The 10157-nt window shown below is 36.4% G+C and overlaps 1 protein-coding gene across 1 annotated transcript in view; it reads left to right on the top strand.

The window, feature by feature from the left end:
- The window catches only part of LOC127791803 (probable leucine-rich repeat receptor-like serine/threonine-protein kinase At3g14840), a 64636-nt gene that overhangs the window by 43968 nt on the left and 10511 nt on the right, over nucleotides 1–10157 (top strand). The gene's annotated exons all lie outside the window — the stretch shown is intronic.

Here is a 10157-nt window from a genome sequence, read left to right as displayed (position 1 = left end):
CAGTTGAAGCAGTGGCTTGTGCAGAACTTGTTGATCGAGGGGATGGTCCTCTAATAAACCTTCTCGTAGGTTGTCCAGACTGATTAAAACAAAGAAAATTAGTAGTTTATTTATAAAAGATAATGAAACAATACACAGTAAATTAGTTGATAAAAAAAGAAATAAATAAATCAACAAAGTAATTAAGAAACCTTACATTCCAAATCATAGAACCACTATCTGCGATGAATAAACCAGACCCAACTTGATGAGCAATCTTTCGAGATCTTCTAGATTGTCCCCCAATCTCCTTGAGTAACTCACTGTTTTGGCTTGTTGCATTGGCATTGCTATCCTTTTTGGTCCAGCCCATAGGTCTTCCAAGCCTTTTAATACTCTGACAGCAAATACCAATACCAAACATTAATAGCAAAACAACAATGAATCAATCATTAACAACAGTACAACACCCTTAAACTATCATTGTACAGGTTAGTGTAACACACATGGATCGATCAAGTTATGACTAAAAGAAAAGCAAGCATAGTTATGCATAATTATACATTACCTCAGAACTACCAGATGGCTTATTTGGGCACTTCCATGCATTATGCCCTTCTACCTTCTAGATACGACAGGACATGACCATTCATTTTCTTGATCTTTTACTAGTTTTTTGTGGTTTATCCTTGTCACGTCTTCTTTTCTTCTTCAGCCTACCTGGCATTCTTCTCACCTTTGGAGGTGCCACTGGTAGATTCCTAACCTCAACCCAGAATTTCTTTCATCGCAAAGGTTGTAAGACGAAGCTGTAAGTCTTACCATTTGTTTCCTTATTATACCATGAGGAAACATAAGTTTATGGATGTGCCTTGTTGGAATAAATAGCAGTGACTTCATGTGCAAATGGGATGTCAATGAGATCCCATTCTCTGCATGTGCAACTCATGGACTTCATGTCAACTTCGTGTGTGTCATCGAGGTTACGCAAACTCTTGATTTCATACCCAAACTCTCCATTCCAATCTACCACCCAATCACAAGAATTCTCTTTTGTCTTATCTAACTTCTTCACAGCTATAGGAGAAAGGTTTGTGGGTCATTTTGCAAGTTCACTTCTTTTCCTTGCAATTCTCCTCATAACCATAATTCTTATCTCTTCAAGCATTGAGAAGATGGACTTGTGTCTCGGCTCCAATATCCATCCGTTGAAATTCTCTGCCATGTTGTTATCCACTACATCGCATTTAACACTTGTTCTGAAATAGGCTCTACACCATTTTTCCACTGGCCAGCTCAATGTGTCCTCAACAATCCCATTACCCATCTTTCCCAACTTCTAAAGTTTCTCTTTCAAGTCATCTTTGTATGAAGCTCTAGCACATTCCCAAAATCACAACTTCCTATCATCACCTTTCCATTTCTTAGCAAATGCATGGTAAATGTGCCTAGCACATTCCTATGCTCTGTTGAGGGTAAAACATCAACAACACGTTTCAGCCCCTACACAAATGATTTAGATTACACAAGTTAAATGAAGGAATAAAACAAATTAAAGTAATAAATAAACAAAAAATTGATTAACAATTTAATATCACCACTAACCTTTTACATGTTAGAAACAATGGTTATCTCTTGACCATCTCCTAACTGAAGATCATGCTTGAGCAATCTAACAAACCAAGTCCAAAGAACAGATGTTTCACTAGCTACTACAACCCAAGCAATAGGGAACATTTGATTGTTCCCATCTTTCCCAACTGCAACTAAAAGAATTCCCTTGCAAATCCCTTTCAGGAAGTAGCCATCAATACCCAAGATCTTCCTACACCCACCTAGCCACCCCTTTCTCAAAGTGTTAGAATAAACATAGAACCTATCAAAGTAGTTAACCTTGTTTGTATTATAGTGGTTCCCAGGTTGGAGGTCTTAATCTCCTATACATAATCCCACAGTTTACCATATTCCTCAATGTAACTCCCCATAATAGAATCTAACACTTTTTTTTTTAACATTCCTACAAACACTAATGCTAACCTTCACTTTCAATAACTTGCTACATAGTCTTTTAAGCGTTGCAAGCTTAATTCTAGGTTCTGACACAATTAATTCCCTAAAATATTTTGCTATAAAAGAAGATCTAACAAGTTTGTTTTTGTTATCCCCCTTACAACATGTTTAGGCTTAAAAGTCTTTATGTTCAAGCTGACATCACTCTTTCCTTAGAAGCAAACATAACAAATGGACATTTATCAACACATACAAACCGAACCCTCTTAGAATCATTTTTCTTCAACCTTAGTTTTTTGCCCTTAACCACAAAATATTTTATAACAACTTGCTTAAATTCTACAGTGCTTTCAAAGGACATATCAAGGAAAAAATCAGGAATATGTGCCTCATTGTCAAACCTTATTCGGGAACTAGGCTTCACAACAAACTGTTCCCCACCTTCTGAGCCAGATTCACCAGATGTCAGGGCCCGCTCCCAGATTACCCGCTAGCATAGGAAATCCGTGAGAAGATCCATTTAAGATGGATACAGATACAAGACATCAATAAAAAATTTTCCAAAAATTATTTTCAATTCCATATTTTCTCACTATCAAAAGGAGCCATAACAAATATTACATCATTCGACTAGGGCTTACCACTCATAAACTTTCAAAATGAAAGGTTCCAATACTACAAATATAAAAAAAAGCCCTCTATTGAAGCCCTCCAAATTACACCCATAGATCTTTGAGGTCGGGACATCTCTGTACACATCTAACCAGAACTTGCCCCACTTACTTATCTTCCACGTACTTGGAATGATAAAAATAATGGTGAACCACAAGGCTCAGCAAGCATATAGCAAAATGGAAGTATCAACAGGTCCATATATAAAGGCATGAACAACTCGGAGCCAAAAGGAATTCATTACTCGACATATAACACTGACTGGGTTCATGCCTTCTACACTTAACAACAACCTCACAGAAATACCATTTCTTATTTTTGTTTATCAAACATATTTTCTAAGGTGAGCCATAAGGCTCAACAAGTGTATTAAACAACAAAAACTAGGTATGACCAGACTTCCCTGAACATCATTCATATCATGCCACATATGGACACACACCAACCCCAAAAGCATAGATGACACACAATCCAATGCCATGCAATTATATCTCACATTACCAGCCATAACATCAATGCATGGATGCACACATAATGTACACATATGGTCCTTGGGGCCCACATAAGAAAATGCACATAATGGCACCTAATACCGTGTATACAAACCTATTGTAGCCAAGGGCAGGCTACCAAAATAAGAACGTGAGCCCAAGGCTCTTATCTCACATCCATCACCATCGCCATCATATGTCATACCACTCACAATCTTATCAAGGTCACAAGCTGTTGTGGGCCTCCACCCACAATCTTACGCATCACAGGATCTAGATATTGTGGGCCTCCACCCACAGTCTTATGTACCACAAGCACAAGTCAATTTTCACCACCATCACCACCGCGCACAAAGGAACCATATAATGCAACATATAAGGAATGCAATGGCTTTTGCAGTATTAACGTGATGACCAGGCCCTCATAAGCCAAGCATCAGGCCATGCTACGCCCACGTAAGAATCCACACACACACGAATGCTCTAGTGCATATATGCTCGCTTAACATACACAAGTCGGCACTCACAAGTCAACCGTGTCATGCCAATGCTCAAGCTCCCATCACATACAAAGCATGACCCCCCCCAATGAATGCAACCCATGATCCAACATCACAAAGTGAGGCAATATAGAAACACAATTCCATGCAACACAACCACAAACAATACTATGATAAATGGCATTCACACATCCTCACTTTGATTTCCCATTAGAGCTCTTGGCTCTTCCACACATTTCACATTAAATAGATTTCACCACATCAATTAAGAAAAATTATCCATATAATGATAGTCATGCAACACATATGAGTTACCATGGACTTGGTTGACGAGTTACCATGGACATGCCAACCAAGAACATTTCTTATTAACTTCCCAAATGATTATCAGGCTTCCTCATGCAACTTATTTATGCCATTATCACATGAATCCCATGTATATACATATAGGTGTCTTCAACCACATACTATCATTCTAGAGGATTGAAGGATATCAAAGGAAGCATTTAAAAATAATTTACTTTAACAATCTTACTTGATATAGATTAAGACAAGCCTTAACCAACTCAAATCATATCCAAAATATATGAAATTATATATCAAATCGAAGCTGTCGAAGTCTAATGTATGATGCTTTAAACGGATCATAATTATGAGTTCTACATCAAAAGTTATGGCAAAAACAGCGAGACATGCGCAAAGTAGTCAAGTTGCGATTGAGTCGACTCAAGGCAAATCCTAGTCAACTTGGCCCGAGTTAACTTGGCCGAGAACGAAGGAAAAATGCCCAAAATGGCACCAATCACCCCAAAACTCTCATTCTAGCTTCCTAACCCACAATGTCATTCCATGAAAGAAAAATGGGATGAAATATACCCCATGGAGACTTCCAAAGGGACTCCAAAACCACCTCGAATGGAAAACCACTAGTTTTAAGACTATAAAACAAGACCTACTTACTTCAAGAAAATGGTTCCAAGAGTTTGGAAGATCACTCTAAATTAACAAGAAGAAGAAGATTTAAGTGTTTACATCAAGAAGAAAACAAGAGAAGAGAACATGCACAACCCATTTAAAAAAAAAAAAAAGTGCAAGAGAACTTGCCTTGGGTGATGCTTAGAAGAAGAAGCAATCCACTAGAACTCAACCCTCACCTCTTGAAGCTCCAACCAAGATGATGATGGAAGAAGAAGAAAAGAAGAAAATGGAATGAGAAGAAAATGCAACCGTCGGGCACCAAAAGAGAAGAAGGAGAAGGAAGTAAATGAAGAAAAGACAAGAGCATGGGAGAAAAGAGGGAGGAGTGGGCTGCCAACCACCCCCCCTTAGAAAATTACCATTTTACCCTCCACATAAAACACACACACAAATATCTCACACCCATTTTGGTCATTTGCTTCCATTTTCATTTCTTTCTTTTTTTCTTTATTCGACCCAATTATGAAATCCCCTTATTACCCTCCACTTTTCTCATTCACACACATAACTCACAAGCCCTTTTTGGGCATTTCACATTTTCATTTACTTTAAAACACACTTTTGCAATTGGGCTCAAGCCCAACCCATCAACCCACTTATTTTAATCGGTCCATCTCATTAATACATATCATTTCATACACATGGGCCTAAAGCCCATTTCACTAACCCAACTCAAAGTGACCCATTCAAAATCATTCTCATTTACTTAAAACACAACCCATTAATACATGGGCTTAGGCCCAAATGGGCAACCCAATCCATTAATTTAATACATAATTTATTTACACACATTTGCAACATAAAATATTTCTCACATTTATTCTAATAGGGCAAAATTTCCAATTCCCATAAATAAATTATTAATAACTCCTAGACCCATTAACGGGTCGTTACACCAGAGGTATCAGAGAAACTACCTAGATCGTCACTTGGAATGTAGATTGAATGATTGCTGCTATCAGAGTCTTCTTCCCCATCAATATCTGTACAAAATGCAAGATATGCAAAGTTCATATTTTAAATACAAGCTAATGTAAATGAAATGACAATTTATGGTAAATACATGCATTTTCACCTATAGCTTCTACTTTGTCATTCTCCCTATTTGCATCATCCCAATCATTAGCAGTTGCATCAACAATGGCAGTAGCTTCATCTAGATCTACCTCTATAGCATCTTCTCCCTCTCCATCTCCCTCTTTTTTTAGAATCCCTTCAATCCTTGCTTTCTTCTCTTTAATATTTTTCCTTGTAGCTTGCAATTCCTCATCTTCATCGTTGGAAAAGTTTGTAACATCTTCCACTAGGTCATCAAAAGTTGCATCAAAGGGCTCTTCGTCAAAGACTACCTCTTCCACGTGTTCCTCATTAGCTACATCATATGCCACCTAAGTTCCCTCACAACTTCCCAATCTAGTTTGTTGCCCTATTGCCCCTTCATAAACTACTAAACCAGTTTCTAGTGGGGGACCAACTTTTTTAGAAAATTTACCTATTTGACCGTCATTTATAAACTCAAGAGATATAAGAACATGTTGTTGAAGGAGGTTATTAGTTGGAACATAATCTACTTTACCTTCACCCTCAAGGTATATGTCCAATGTGTCCCCATCAACTACGCCTTTACATATTTTGAAAATACTCTCGTCATTCAATATCTCACCAAAGTTATCTTTACACTTCAAATAAATTACACTAACCTTGTTGAATTTTAAGTGATGGGCAATAGCCCAAGTCACCGCAGGAAATGAGAATGTTTCAAAGTCAAAGTCCACTTCAATCTCCCTATTCCCTCCCCCCCCCCCCCCCCACATAGCTACTTTTTTCCTTTACCACGACACCATCGTGAAAAAGTCTTAACTTTACTGCCAAGTCACACATTCTACCAAAAGAAAAAAAAAACAAGAAAAATAAAATGCATGTTAGTTGCCAACTAGGTTATTATAAAATAGTCAATTTACATACACTCAGTCAACACCCTTACCACAAAACGACATATAGATAACCACTAAATAAGCAAATGAAAGTAATCATAACCTACAATAATTTGAGGACCACAACAACATAGCCACCTAGAAGCACAAACCCACTCGTCTACCATTTCAAAACTCATTGAAAAACAACAGAAGCACAAACCCACAACTGTCAAACAAACCCATAACCCTCAAAAAACCCATTCGAACAACCCCATAACTGTCGAAAAACCCATTTAAACAAACCCAACATACAAGATAAATGAGAAAATTTACACATATATTTAGCAAAAATAGAGACCAATTTCGATTGCGCACATCCAGTCGACAACTCAACCTTCAACGGAGAAGTAGAAGAATTTAAAATCCTCTCAGGCACATTCAACATTGCGAGCTTCAATTGCTATAGAGAGTGTGACTTCGAAGACCTTTGATGGTTTCGCCTTCGATGACTTGGGAATTAGGTTTTCTTAGTTGAGATTTAGGTTTTCGCTAAATTAGGTTTTCAACGCTATGAACTTCGACAACCTTCAATGGTTTTCACTAAATTAAATGAGTTGGGAATTAGGTTTTTACTAAATTAGGTTTCAAAATCTGAATTAGGTTTGGTTTGGTGAATTCAATTTTTTTTTTTTTTAAAATCGACGTGTTTTATTCCACACACATGGACATTTAAAATGTTACATACGTGTCATCTCACACGCTTTAAAAGGGGGCGTGACATCATGCACAGACGGATGTAGAGGGTAAGGACTAAACATGTAGCTTTTTAATTGCTTAGAGACTGAATCTTGAGTTTTTTTAGATGAGAGACTAAATGTCATATTTTTTAATAGTTTAAGGACTTTAAGATGTATTAAGCCTTCTTTTTTTACATAATATATAATATAATATATAAATATAATATTACATATTATATATATATATATTAAATATACACATCACCAAACCCACTCGCCAAATTCAATCCTCCACCCAATTTCAAATTCACAGCGCATCATCGTGCTCCCCGCCCACTTGTCTTTTTCCTTCCCTTTTATAATATATATATATATATATAATTTATATAAATATGTGAATAAACGTAAATCAGCAACCTCACGTGAAGCTGCCCCATTTTCCGAGAGCGATTTTGTTCACCCCCTTTAACAAGGGTGATGGTCACCCTCACTGTTTTTGTGAGGGTGAAAAGTAACGGAACGACATCACCCTCACTGTTTTTGTGAGGGTAAAAAGTAACGGAACGACAATTAAAAATTATCCCATGTCGTTCCGTTACTTTTCACCCTCACAAAAACAGTGAGGGTGACCATCACCCCCGTTAAAGGGGTGAACAAAATCGCACTCCCATTTTCCAATCGCTCCTCCCAGCGTAATCATTGCGCCTTCTGCAGCCCACCCTTTTTCTTTTCTTTTTAATTTTAATAATATAATATCATATATTAGAAAATCAATCCACGCCACATCTCTCTAATTGTCTCCTATTCATTAATTTAATTTAATTAATTAATGTTTATAATATTATATATATAATAATTATACACATAATATTATATTTAAATTAATTTCACAATATGAATATTTATCATAAATAATATCCCACTAAAAAAATATCATTAACTCTTAATGATATTTTTATCGACCATTAACATTTAATAATAATTTAGTTTCCGTTAATTTTTAATGGTAGAAGTATAGTCAAATAGCTCGAATTCACTAATCCAACGCATTACCTATTTAGGATATGACCTTTTAGGTTCACAATTATGTAACAATCAAAACATGTCAACCCTTTAACGCTAGTCAAACTTTTTGGCCTACTAAGAAGATCTCTTCAAATCCCCAAAGCACCCTGAAAAATCTTAAATCCTAAGTATCCTTTAACCAGAACTCAAGACGGTCCTAATGACAATAAAGTCAGAGTTTCTTGTAAACCTATTAGGGCTTCGATTATTGTGCACTGTAGTCCCTCACTACTGACATCCCGACTGAGTGAGAGTCGTGAACTAATTAAATTTATAAGACTCGGTAACTATGTTGGATTTAGTCTAGAGTGATCGAGATGACATATCGAAACTCTTTCCGACATCGAAAACTAATTTCCAATCATATGTGCCTTGGCCAATGACTCCTACAATCACCAATAGACTCAGAACGCATAGGATGTTCACCCTCATCTAATGAAAGATAATGGATCCCATCATCAACAAGCATCTATCTCCATACACCACTGTACAAAGACCACACAAAGAGCATTCCCACCTCTCACATTAAATGGTTCCGCTCAATGGAAAATCTCCAACACCAATGCGCAAGACAACTCTATCGCTTCCAGTCAAATGACCAAATACACAATCGAGAACCAACAACAGATTATTAATTCCCAAAGCCATGTGATTTGTCATAGGCGTCACATTCAATGGATATTCAACTAACACCCACCCATTTGTCTACTATATGCATCCCATGCAATGTGGTGTGTGACTCACCACCCCATCCCGTTAGGATCCCATGCTAAACAATGATAGTAGTCATGTGTCAGTCCATTAATTGACAAATCATAGTCCCCTTTTGATAAGTCTAATGATTGAGAATACTTTTAAGAAATCTTAAAATAGAGATCCACGTCACATAGTCTCAACTTCTTAAGAGCATGAACTCTAACAGAAAATCTATGGATTCATTCATAATAACAAGATGGAAAGCTATGAATGAAGATATGACGATACAAAATTATATCATTAGGCTCAATACTCATATTAGACTATCTAAATCTAGCATTAAGGACACTAACACCAACAATATACACTACTCACATTAAAAATAATTACTCCCTTTATTAATAAACAAGTAAGGATACAAGATTTCAAATACCTAAAACTAGGATGATCCAACCATTTATGCCATAATTGAATATTGAAATCTAAGATAATAGAAAGAGAATATTTGTTATGAAACCTAGATGAAGTAGGGATACAAGTTGCTCTATTAACATAATAAAGACCTTCTTTTCCCTTAGCATTGTCAATCATCTTCCTTGAAGTTAGGTCTTAAAAAACACAATGAGATGGAAGAAATGTCACTTTACAATTTATATCCTTTGTTAGTTTACTTCATATATTTCGTTAGTTTATTGATAGACAACAGGTTACACTTCAAATTAGGCACATACAAAACAGATTTTAAATGCAAGCTGGCTATATATACTATTCCTTCTCCTTTAGCATATGGCAGTGTCCCATCAGCTATTGTCACACTTATAACCCTATCACACCATTTATAGGTTAACAATCCATGTAAGGAGCTTGTCATATGGTCTGAGGCTCTTATATCTACAATCAAAACATTAGTAAACATGGTTTTAGATAAGAAACACTGATAGGATGTCCCTTGTTTGGCCAATGATAAAGTCAGTTTAGGAGATTCAGCTAAATTAGACGATTTTGTGAACTTTGTTTGATTTAATACCTATTGGAGTAGCTCCAAATATCTCATAAGCCAATTTCATGTTTTCAAAATCTGCAGAGGCATCATCCATCCACATAAAAGAGTTC

This window comes from Diospyros lotus, chromosome 15, assembly GCF_014633365.1.
Source record: "Diospyros lotus cultivar Yz01 chromosome 15, ASM1463336v1, whole genome shotgun sequence".
NCBI lineage: Eukaryota > Viridiplantae > Streptophyta > Magnoliopsida > Ericales > Ebenaceae > Diospyros > Diospyros lotus.
Note: the sequence above shows the minus strand (reverse complement) of the source record. Positions and strands in the feature narration are given on the sequence as shown.